The following is a 13,381-nucleotide window of genomic DNA, read 5'->3' as shown; positions in this document are numbered from 1 at the left end:
AAAATAGATAATGAGGGTATAAAATTGTAATAAAATGTGATTATCAGTCAACGCATCAAGAATTTCAGCGAACTCCAGAGCTAAGAGTCACGAATTTCAGCGAGGGTTAGCGAGATCCTGGCGAACTCTAGCATAAAGAATGAGCTATTCGAAGGATCTGAAGCCCGAATGTCTGTTCCTTGAGATTAGGTTTTGTCTTAATCTCGAGAAGAGCTACTGATTTCGCTTGGTCGATTTCAGCGCTTTAATCAAATACTCCCTCGGTGAAGGCAAAGCTCTACCCAATTTTTCATCAACCGGATCCAGATCTAAGGCGGTCCACGGATATCAAAATCCCCAGCACAGGCGAAGATCCCACGCAAAGCAATAGGTGATAAACACCTGTTGCGTGTTGTTTGAATGAGAATTGTAACTTTTATTTTTATTGTGTAAAGGTCTTATAAAAAGACCGATCTTTTTAAACTTATTATAACGATCGAAGTTGTAATGAGTTATACAATGAAGAATACAATTTTCTACCCAAACAGTACTTCCAAGGACAAAGGAAAGAAAATAATGGAAAAATAAAGAAGCTGCAGAAGCTAAACCACAAAAGTAACAACACAAAGCAAATAATGGAGATGAGTGTTTCTTCTGTGGGGCTGTGGGACCTAAGAAGAAAAACCGTACCAACTATCACACATGTCATGCAAAAAAGTTACACTTTTCAATTTTGTTTATTCTAAGGTTAATTTATCTTCGGTACCTAGACACACGTGGTGGTTAGATTCTCCTACCACAACTAACATCAGTGTGTCTATGCAGGATTACGTGAGCTGCCGAAATCCAAGTGATGGTGAAAGATACATCTATGTGGGCGATGATAAGAAAGTTAAAGTTGAGGCAATTGGGACATTTACATTATTTTTTAAGTCTGGTTGTTATTTGGATTTGAAAGAGACTTATATAGTACCGTTATTTAGACGAAATTTAATTTCTATTCCTATATTGGACAAGTTTGGTTACTTTTGTTCTTTTAGAAATGATAAATTTAGTCTTTTTCAGAATTCAAATTTGGTTGTTACCGATTCTTTATCTCATGCTGATAACCTTTATTTGCTTGATACGATTGCTTCATATCATGAAACCTTACAATTAAGCACTCAAGGTGTAAAGAGAAAATTGACCCATGAGAATTCCGCTTCGTTATGGCACAAGAGATTAGGTCATATCTCCAAAAGGTGAATTGAGAGACTTGTGTCAGGCGGTATTCTAGACACCCTTGATTTTACAAACTTTGAAGTTTGTACTAATTGTATAAAGGGAAAACAAATAGACATAAGGAGATTTGGTGCCAACAGGGCTACAGACGTGTTAGAACTAATAAGTACAGATATTTGTGGGCCTTTCCCTATAGTTTCTTGTAATGGTCAATAATATTTTATCACGTTCATAGACGATTTTTTACTTTATGGTTACCTTTATCTCATACATGAAAATTCCTAATCATTGGATATGTTCAAAGCTTACAACATTGAAGTTTAGAACCAACTCAACAAAAGTATCAAAAGCGGCAGATTTGACCGTGGTGGTGAATATTACGACATGTATAACGGTTCAGGTGAACAACATCTAGGATTATTTTCTAAATTCCTAGAGGAGTGCGGTATCATCCTACAGTACACCATACATGGTTCTCATACCATGAATGGTGTTTCCAAAAGATGAAACCGAACACTTAAGGACATGGTAAGAAGTATGATTAGTCATTCTAACTTACCAGAATCTCTCTGGGGAGAAGCATTAAAGACTGCAGCTTACATACTCAATAGAGTATCCACAAAAGCAACTGCTAAAACCCCTTATAAACTTTGGACGGGCAAAAAGCCTAGTCTAAAGTATTTTGCACATTTAGGAATGTCCAGCTGAGGTTAGGCCTTATAGGCCACATGAAAAGAAACAAGACTCTAGGACGATCAACTACTACTTTGTTGGTTACTTTGAGAGATCCAAGGGTTATAAATTTTATGATCCTACTTCCAAGTCAATATTTGAGACGGGAAATACTCGGTTCTTTAATGATGTTGAGTTTGCGGGGGGAGATAAGGTTAAGGACTTTGTATTTGAAGAGGAATATGTTAATATTCCTATAGCTGCTATTGACATTGATCAGACTTCTATTCCTGACATTGTTCAAGAAACAGATCCAAATCAAGACAATGTCATAGAACCTCCAATTCTAGAAATTGTTCTAGAAGAACAAACTCTACCACCTCAAGAGCTTGTGTCATTAAGAAGATCCACTAGAGAAAGGAGAAGTGTGATTCCAAATGATTATATTATATTTCTCCAAGAACATGAGGAAAATATTGGCATGGTGAAAGATGATCCAGTTAACTTTTGTCAAGCCATGGAAAGTTCTAAATCTCAATGGTGAATTTTGATGCCATGAATAAGGAAATAAAGTGTATGAAGGACAATACCATTTGGGACCTTATCCCGTTGCCTGAAGGAGCGAAGCCCATTGGTTGTAAATAGATATTTAAAATCAAGAGGGACTCGAAAGGCGATGTGGAGAGGTACAAAGCTCTTCTTGTCACTAAAGGCTTTACACAGAAAGAAGGCATTGACTATAAATAAACTTTCTCTCTGGTTTTATCGAAAGACTCTTTTAGGATAATAATGACACTTGTGGTACATTTTGACCTTGAGCCATATCAGATGGATGTAAAGACTACATTTTTCAATGGCAACGTTGATGAAATAATTTATATAGTGTAGCCAGAAAACTTTGTATCGGGATATGCAAAGAAGATGGTTTGCAAATTGAAGAAATCCATTTATGGGCTTAAACAAGCTTCTCGTCAGTGGTATTATAAGTTTTATCAAGTTATCATCTCATTCGGTTTTGTGATAAATATAGTTGATGATTGTGTATACCACAAGTTTAGTAGGAGTAAGCATATTTTTTTGGTTTTAAATGTTGATGACATATTGCTTGCCAGCAACGATACATGCTTAATGCACGAAACAAAATAGATTTCTATCAAAAAAATTTGAGATGAAAGATCTTGGGGACGCCTCTTTTGTGTTGGGCATACAAATACACCAGGATCGCTCTCGGGGTATACTTTGGTTATCACAAAAGAGCTGTATCGTGAAGGTTCTTAAAAGATTTGTCATACAAAATTGTAAGCTAGGTGACACCCCTGTGACTAAGGGAGATAAATTCAGTCTCAATCAATGCCCCAGAATGACTTTGAGATTAAGTAGATGCAATAGATTCCTTATGTGTCAGCAGTAGGAAGTCTAATATATGCTCAAGTGTGTACACGTCCGGATATTGCGTATGTGGTTAGAATGTTGGGCAGATACTTAAGTAATCCTAGAATGGCTCATTGAAAAGCAGCCAAGCAAGTCTTGAGATATTTGCAAAAAACAAAAGAATACATGCTCACGTATCGGAGGTCGGACCAGTTAGAAATCATTGGGTATTCTGACTCTGATTTTGTTGGATGCTAAGATAGCATGAAATCTACTTCAGGCTATATCTACATGCTTGCTGGAGGAGCTATCTATTGGAAGAGTGCTAAGCAGACACTCATAGCTTCATCCACCATGGCAGGTGAGTTTGTAGCATTCTATGAGGCGTCTAACCATGGAATATGGTTGTGAAATTTTATCACTGGGTTGCGAATTATGGATGACATTGAAAGACCACTTAAGGTATTTTGTGACAATAAGTCAACAGTGTTGTATTCCAACAACAACAGGAGCTCGACAAAGTCAAAATATATTGACATCATGTTCCTAGTTGTTAAAGAAAGAGTTCAGAGTGGACTTGTATTTAAAGAGCACATTGGGACAAACTCCATGATTGTGGATCCGATGACTAAGAGATTATCACCCAAGGTCTTTCATGAGCACACTGCTTATATGGGTGTTCTATCTCTTCAGGATATGTCATTTTAGTGGGAGTTTGTATTTTAGATGTTTTTATTTGTAGACACATTTGTTATGATTTTATGTATATTATATGGTTATTTACTATAGTATAAAGAATTCAATTCATATTCACTCTGATTTTTAGTATGGTTTGATCTCACTAAGATTTTATGGTGAACCAGTTGGAAATAGACATGTTAAGATCACACTACATAAAATTTCCATGCTACACATCCATGCTTGATCTGCGTTGTTTGTTGTATTGATATACGTGACTGTTCGCGGGAAAAATTGTTGCTTTCTTCATTAATGATTCCATTGTACACTCTTGTAATAGTTTATCGATTACAAAGATCCGGTCTTTTTATAAGATCCGGTTACAACGAAAATCAAATTGAAAAGAAATGAAAATTACAACTTTGTTTCCTTGTTTGTCGAACGAATCGCGAGCTCCTATTTTGCGGTCGCTCGCTTTGTGGGTTCTTTGCCTGCGCCGGGGTTGTTTGCCGTGGACCACCACGCGATCTAGATCCGGTCGGATCTACGCAGTACAACGGGTATTATTTCACCAAGGAAATAATAGCCGGGGAGGATTGTTTCACCAAGGAAACAATCGTCCAAGTCTCGGGATCTAAGACCAAGCTTAGATCCGGAGTGTAGCAACGTAGATCTGAGATCCGATCCTCTCGAACACCTGCCTTATTTGACGTTGATGATCGCCGAGCACCAGATCTGGATGAGAAAGTCCTTGAAGTCCCAAAGTTGAGATCTTTTTTAGATCTGAGTCTCCAATCCTGCAGGGCTTCGCCTCCTCCAAAATCCAACCTTTGAAAATGAATACCACTTGGCCTATTTATAGGCACCCAGATCTGTGCCTAGGCCACCTTGGTGGCTCGGTGAGCCGCCTCGGTGACTTGGTTTCCGAGCCCCTCCGGGTGTTTGGTTTTCTGCTGTTTTCCACCTTTGGGTTCTGTCCGTGATTCGGTTGATCCAGACTCTGATTTGATTCCTGATTTGGCAGTAAGTCGGATTCCTGATTTGGCAGTAAATCCACTTCTGAGTTCGAGTCCGAAACCGATCTTGATTCGATCGTGATTCGTCCGAGTATGCCCTTGGTTGGATGACTCGTTGACTCTTCGAACACTTGGCTTGATCCCGCACGCGAATGGACGTATTCCGTTGCTTGCGTGCGATTAGTCAATCTCGTTGCCTCGTTGGTTTGTCGGTTTGTGCCGAGCTGAGCTAAGGGACCTATAAGCAATTTTATATGCCTACAGATACCCCCTCCAAAGTATTTCAGTCTCGTTCTTTTATAGAAGAGTCTGGAATACTTTGGATATGCTTGTCCCAACCTTCAGTCGGTGTAATGGGACCCTGGAATGACTTCCGTTCTTGATTCCTTCAATTCTCCAGGCTATTCGGTGCTTTGTCGAATGTCTGAACGAGTTTCGGTGCTGCATTTATTGTCTGACCGTTGTCGGAATTTTGAACTTTGAAGTAGGTTCCTGATTTAGCTGACCATCGATTGTTGGCGTCGAGTCTTTATCTGCAATGCGTTGTCCGGCGTCGTATTGTTTGAGTTATCCTTAAGAATATTTATAGAAAACATTCTCCAGGAACTTCTCAAAAATTAGGGAATAGTTTATACTCATATACCTTATTGGAGTATTTAAGAAGCAGTTTATACTCGTATACTTTTCGGAGTAAGGAGCAGTTTATACTCGTATACTTTTCGGAGTGAGATTTTTTCATTGCAACGCATTGATAGGCGTTGACCTATGGTTACGCGTTGTCCGGCGTTGACCCTGGGGTTTTGACCGTCGTACGTTGACCTCTTGATCGCAACGCGTTGACTGGCGTTGACCTAAGGTTACGCGTTGTCCGGCGTTGACCCTGGGGTTTTGACCGTCGCACGTTGACTTTTTGATCGCAACGCGTTGACTGGCGTTGACCTAAGGTTACGCGTTGTCCGGCGTTGACCCTGGGGTTTTGACCGTCGTACGTTGACTTTTTGATCGCAACGCGTTGACTGGCGTTGACCTAAGGTTACGCGTTGTCCGGCGTTGACCCTGGGGTTTTGACCGTCGTACGTTGACTTTTTGATCGCAACGCGTTGACTGGCGTTGACCTAAGGTTACGCGTTGTCCGGCGTTGACCCTGGGGTTTTGACCGTCGTACGTTGACTTTTTGATCGCAACGCGTTGACTGGCGTTGACCTAAGGTTACGCGTTGTCCGGCGTTGACCCTGGGGTTTTGACCGTCGTACGTTGACTTTTTGAGTAGACTTTGCCATTGTTATGGGAATAGGCTACCCAGCAACGTGTATTAGACGTTGACTTATCCCTACTTAGGCTTCGGGATAGTATACCCCAGAATCGAACTCTGGTGTCTTTTTCTATGGAGAAAGACTAAACCGGCGACGCGTGTTAGGCGTCGGCATATCCTTTCTTAGGATTCAGGATGAAATTCCCCATGCGTGTAAGGCATGGATTTTGGTGTTATTAATAACAACCTGCCGCAATGTTGAATATGCGGACGAGTGTTCTTTTTAACGGTTAAGAACTAACCGGCAGCGCGGGTTAGGCGCAGACTTATCCTTGCTTAGGTTTCAGGATAGAATACCCCAGAATCGAACTCTGGTGTCTTTTTCTACGGGGAAAGACTAAACCGGCGACGCGTGTTAGGCGTCGGCATATCCTTTCTTAGGATTCAGGATAAAATTCCCCATGCGTGTGAGGCATGGATTTTGGTGTTATTAATAACAACCTGTCACAATGTTGAATATGTGGACGGATGTCCTTTTCAACGGTTAAGAGCTAAACCGGCAGCGTGTCTTAAGCGCAGACTTATCCCTGCTTAGGTTTCAGGATAGAATACCCCAGAATCGAACTCTGGTGTCTTTTTGTACGGAAAAAGACTAAACCGGCAACGCGTGTTAGGCGTTGACTTATCCCTACTTAGGATTCGGGATAAAATTCCCTGTACCAGTGAGGCACAGATTTTGGGAGTTGAAAAAGGTGATGTCTTCTCTTGTGGCAAAGACGAACCCGAATTGGGAGAGGAAGAATTTTATACCCTATCTCCCGACACTGAAGAAGAATAATTTTATATTCTATCTTCAGCTGGAAAGGAGACTCGAGGTGGGATCTCCACCCCCAGAATCCGGAAAAGTGAAACCAAGAGTGGGATCTCCACTCCGAGATTCGAAAAGATTCAGATAACCCTAGCTGTCGGAAGGTTTGATTATCGAACTAAAGATGAATTTCTCGTTTATCGAGAGTGAATTATGGTTTTGACCCTAACTGTAGGAAGGTTTGGCCAAACAGGAGTTTGAGGTGACCCTAACTGTAGGAAGGTTTGATCACTCGATTTGAAAGTGGACCTCTCGTTCATTGAAGGAATCGAGAGGGGATTTTGACTGTGGTCCTAACTGTAAGAAGGTTTGACCGAATGGAAGGTTTAAGACGATCCTAACTGTAGGAAGGTTTGATCGCTCGATTTGTGGACCTCTCGTTCATTGGGGGAATCGAGAGGGTATTTTAACTGTGGTCCTAACTGTAAGAAGGTTTGACCAATTGGGAACTTTACGTCCAGACTCTAACAGAGAGAGTGTTGAGTGCACAGACACGGTGAGAATTTGAATGGGAGTTCTTATTCATTACATTGTTGTGGTTTTGGGAACTTCCCGTTACATAAATCGTCCACCCCCAGTTTCCTCTGCGGAACTGGTTTGGACATTATTATCAGTTACCTAACCGGGTTATCCTTAAGAATATTAGCTTAATATTCTCCAGGAACTTCCCGTCGAAAGTGGGGAAACAGTTTAGACTCATATACCTATTGGAGTATCAGGGAGCAGTTTAAACTCTTATACCGGTCGGAGTCTTAAGAAGCAGTTTATACTCTTATACTTATCAGAGTTTTGCCGTTCTTTCATAATTGGCTTACCTTAGCGTTATGACGCCGGCTTCAACCAAGGTCTGAATGCTATTCTTGAGAGTAAAGCAATCCTTGGTGGGATGAACGACCCTCCTGTGGTATGCACAGTACTTTGGGTCCGTAGTGTTGTCAGCTTCCTCCTGATTTGTGATAGGTGGTAGCTTGATCTTGTTACCTTCAAGGAGGGATTCGAAGATGGCTGGAACGTCTTCGTCCTTGAAAGAGTACTCTTTTTGGAGTCTTGGACCCGAAGTCTTTTGCTGCCTTCGGGATTGCTGTTGTGACGCTTGATTAGCACCACCAGTAGCTGCAGGTGTTTTGCCCTTACCACGAGAGGCGAAGTTTGAGTCCAGCGGGTTAACCGTTGGTTGGTTCCTCTCGGCTTTCTTCCTTCTAAGGAATCGCTCAGCCTGCTCCCCTCGGACCTTCAGATCCTTCCAAGTGTCAGACGGTGCTGTCCCCATTGCTTCCAACACGTCCAACGCAAGGTTGTTGTGGCAAGTTTGGAGGATGAATTCCTCTGTGATCGGGTCCCGGCAATTCATCGCCTTGTTCCGGAACCTCTTGACGAAGGTGTCGACTAACTCCCCGTCCTTCTGTTTCTCATCGAGCAATGATCCGATAGATATCTCGGTGTCGTCGTCGAAGAAGTTAGCGAGGAATTTTGTCTCCATGTCGTCCCAGCTACTTACGCTTCCTGGCTTGAGGCGGCGATACCAATCGAAGGCGGCTCCGCGAAGAGTGCCGACGAATGACCGCACCATCAGAGGCTCATTGCCGGAAATAATACCCAGGTGCGATTTGAAATAAATCAAATGCTGAGTGGGGGAACCCTTCCCATCGAACGGCGTGAAGTTGATTAGATTGAACTTCGCCGGATATGGGATCGATTCCCACTCTCTTGGGTATGGACAGGGAATGCCTGTTTTCTTCGTCTCTTGAGCGGAGATCAATGTGTTGATTTTGCTCTCGAGATCTTTGATCTTCAAGTCTTCACTTGTATCCTCGTTGGCATCCTCGTTACCACCCCCCGCATTGACAGGAGGGTTATTGGCATCGTGAGCATTCGTATCCTCGTCCTCCTGATGGGCTTGGTTGCGACGACTCGGCTCGCCTTGCTGGTTCGCCAATGCTTGGATTTGTTGGTCATGCATTTCTCTCATCTGCTGCATGGCCATCTCCATCTCAAATTTGAAACTTTCTTTCTGCTTAGCCAAAGCGTCTTCAAGCATCTTGGCCATTTCTTCCGCGCTTATCATAAATGACTCGCGGGGTTGTCCTTCGCTGGACACTGTATTGTCCGATGCGACAGCAGAGCAGGAATCCGATTCTTCATCTTCCGAAGGCAATCTTGTCCGAACCCTACCATAAGTTCCTCGTGCGATGGCTCCGGACTGCAGACGGGTTACACGCCGGGACGCTTCCAGAAACGATTTGAGATCAATCTGTGTCGATGTCTCTTTGCTGGTCATGTTGGCGGTGACCCTCGGAAATTCTCCGTCTTTAACCACCGTTCTTCTTTGCCGGAAACGCCTATACCTTGGTTTTGGCGTTTCGGTGCCGAGCCTTTCGAACACTGAAATTCTCTCGGAGACTACCTTGATGCAGTTGCATTGAGACAGTACCGCCCGAATGAGCTTTGAACAAGGGCACTGAGTTTCCTGTTCTCGGGGACTCCTCTTTCTGGTTCTGTTCGTACCCCCAGCACGATAGTACAACTCGTCATTTTGACAGTCGGAGTAACCTATCGTGTGTGGGCACGACTTCTCAGGTATAACATTATCACTATCAGATGATAATGTTTCCATCTGAGGGCGAATTGCCTTCCTTGGACTTTCAAGAGTCACGCGCCTTGAGACATGCCTTTTTGGGCGTGAATTCTCAGCGGGCTCTTGGACCTCAATGCGCAAATTAGCGCGCGCAGTTGCCTTGAGCTCCTTGTCATGTTGGAGGTGGCGGCGACCCCCAGCGTGTTGATTCGTTCGGGGTTTTCTTAGTGGGCCCAAACGTTCTTGGATCGGAGCTTTGCTTCGCTCATCGGGAATTGGACCGAGGCGCTCCAAGACTGGCTTTCTTCTTCGGGAGGATTCTGCATGATCTCCCGGAGTAGCTATGGGAATTCTCGGCGACTTAGCTGGGTTCGCCGGAGGTTGAATTTTGGTTGGAGGCTGCAAAGGTTGCTCCTTAGCCTGAATTGCCGCTTCAGACTTTGGCCTCCAAACTTTGCGAGTTGGTGGCGGCTTCTTGGCCACTTCTTTCTGCAACTTTCTACGGGCTTCTTCGGCTTGAGCCCGTGCCTGCGCTGATAGTGCGCGGCGCTTACGAATGCGCTCCTCCAGCGTCGATCGGTTCCGTTTGACACGGATCCATTCCATTATTGGCGGCTTGGAAGAGTCGCCATTCATCAGCCGTTGAGGCTGTTTGCCTCTCCCGTTCTTCAAATCCGCGTTGTAGCGGATTCCGTCGGTGGACTCCATCGCTTTGGCGAATTGTTTGGCCAAGCGTTGGCGTTGCCTTTGGCGGGCTCTCTTTGAGAGAGTCACCGCTCCTTTGGTGACGGAGGAATTGGTTGGAACCAGCTTGATCTGGTTGGAGGTTGGTGGAGCCTCACCCGACGCAACTTTGGCGTCAATCAGGATGAGGTCGTCGTTGGTAGCTTCAATTTCTTCGTACCAACGCACCTTTCTGCTGGAAGAGAATTTGGACTTCTTAGACTTGCGAGGGGAGGTAGATCCGGACGAGGATGAAAGGTACTCCTCGAACTTTTGTTGGTCGAACTCATACTCGACCTCCTCCTCGACCGGGATCGAGATCCGCGGCTGCGACGCAACGATCCAGGAGGGAGGAAGTTTATCAATCAAACAGGAAACTTTATAATCGTCAGTAAAAGTGTTTCCTTTGGTCGCCAGATTGTTCGCGGGAAAAATTGTTGCTTTCTTCATTAATGATTCCATTGTACACTCTTGTAATAGTTTATCGATTACAAAGATCCGGTCTTTTTATAAGATCCGGTTACAACGAAAATCAAATTGAAAAGAAATGAAAATTACAACTTTGTTTCCTTGTTTGTCGAACGAATCACGAGCTCCTGTTTTGCGGTCGCTCGCTTTGTGGGTTCTTTGCCTGCGCCGGGGTTGTTTGCCGTGGACCACCGCGCGATCTAGATCCGGTCGGATCTACGCAGTACAACGGGTATTATTTCACCAAGGAAATAATAGCCGGGGAGGATTGTTTCACCAAGGAAACAATCGTCCAAGTCTCGGGATCTAAGACCAAGCTTAGATCCGGAGTGTAGCAACGTAGATCTGAGATCCGATCCTCTCGAACACCTGCCTTATTTGACGTTGATGATCGCCGAGCACCAGTTCTGGATGAGCAAGTCCTTGAAGTCCCAAAGTTGAGATCTTTTTTAGATCTGAGTCTCCAATCCTGCAGGGCTTCGCCTCCTCCAAAATCCAACCTCTGAAAATGAATACCACTTGGCCTATTTATAGGCACCCAGATCTGTGCCTAGGCACAGATCTGGGCCGGCCACCTCAGGGTGGCTCGTCTCTGGGCCGAGCCACCCCCGAGCCCCTCTAGGTGGTGGGTTTGGTTGTTTTCCGTCTTTCGGTCTTGTCCGTGATTCGGTTGTGCGGTTGATTGACTCGTTGACCTGATTTGGCAGTAAGTCTGATTCCTGATTTGGCAGTAAATCCGCTTCTGAGTTCGAGTCCGAAACCGATCATGATTCGATCGTGATTCGTCCGAGTATGCCTTTGGTTGGATGACTCGTTGACTCTTCGAACACTTGGCTTGATCCCGCACGCGAATGGACGTATTCCGTTGCTTGCGTGCGATTAGTCAATCTCGTTGCCTCGTTGGTTTGTCGGTTTGTGCCGAGCTGAGCTAAGGGACCTATAAGCAATTTTATATGCCTACAGTGACCATTGATGGGTCTAGTTGCGATAAATGCAATGAATCTCGCTTTGATCCGATGTTGGTATAACTGATAGACGAGATTGTTAGGATTGCATTTTGTTTGATAGCAAAATTCATGAGCTCATAAGGTTATATCATAATTCATATCTATATAGTAACATATATGGCCCAAATGGAGATTGTTGGGGGTTTAAATCCAATATATGGGCCAATATATTAAATAGATATGTATTATGTGTTATCAATTAAAGTTAGCCCATTAAAGTGATCTAATTTAGGGTTTGGGATTTTAATGTATAATTAAAGTATGAGTCTCCTATGTGTAGAGACCAAAATATTATTGTTAATTCTATAATGGGATTAATTGATAATTATGAATAACTGATAACAGTTATAAATAGGGCTATGGTTCCCCAAATCTCTACGTAGAATCTCTTTCTGATTTTCCATCTTCAGAAGGATTAGAGTTTCTCTAAGGAGGATATAATACGAACAAGATTTGGAAGATCTACATCTCAAAACTCAAGAATCACATCATACTCCATGGATTCAGGTATGGTTCTGCATCTTCTCAATTATCTTAATAGTTTGACATGAACAAATTAGGATTGATTTGAGTTTTATCTATTAAAGTAAAAATTTATCTTTTCTTGATCTAACAACCTAAACATCCAAACCCCTAATTTTCATGCTGTCGAGACATGGGTGCTAAACCGTATCCGTATCCGAGAAAATATCTGTAACCGTATCCGTTAGGATACATATTTGGTTACTCAAATCAATAACCGATAGGATAATGGCTATGGATATGCTTTTATAGTGAAATATTTGTATCTGTGTCCATATCCAAAATATCCGAATACATATTAGTCATACTCTTACGATAGTTTAGGTTCTTAAATTATGGATTTGTGGTTAATTTTGATGATCAAGATTTCTAATCTTAGCTTTTTGCTTATAATGAACATATCAACAACCTCTTCTATATCACATGAAACTATGTTTTTCTCAATACTATTTAGTTTTCTCATATTCGTTTTGTATTCGCATACTTGTCTGCTTATAAATCCGCATCTATATTCGTAACTGTATCCGATTGTAGCGCACATGGATATGAATTTTCCTTATCAAGATATATCCGTATTCATATCCGTATCTAAGATGGGTAAGCGGATATGAATATAGTAAACATCATATCCGAGCCGTATCCGGACCAAATGCACACTTATGTCATGCCCAGATCTATTTTAATTTTCATTCTTTTTTTAATTTTGTACCTTAATCTATAATAAGATTACTTTCGCGGCACGTGGTGCCTTTCATTAAACAGAACATTCGTACTTCACATGGACATAGTTGAGCAACATATTTTCTTTTATTTATTTAATTTTTTTGCGGGGCTCCACGTACCTTTTGTATTTGAATTTCGGCTAAATATCAGAAAACACCTTTGACATTCGAAAATTATAAGATAACTCCTTGGAAATTTCATAAAATCCCATTAAATTTAGGGGTTATTAGAAAATCTCCTTTAATTTTGAGATTTTATTAGAAATCTCTTCTAAAAGCAATGGTTTTTAAGGGTTTTTTTGTTTAG

The sequence above is a fragment of the Asparagus officinalis genome, chromosome 3 (assembly GCF_001876935.1).
Source record: "Asparagus officinalis chromosome 3, Aspof.V1, whole genome shotgun sequence".
Classification (NCBI taxonomy): Eukaryota; Viridiplantae; Streptophyta; class Magnoliopsida; order Asparagales; family Asparagaceae; genus Asparagus; species Asparagus officinalis.
This window is presented reverse-complemented; position numbering follows the sequence as displayed.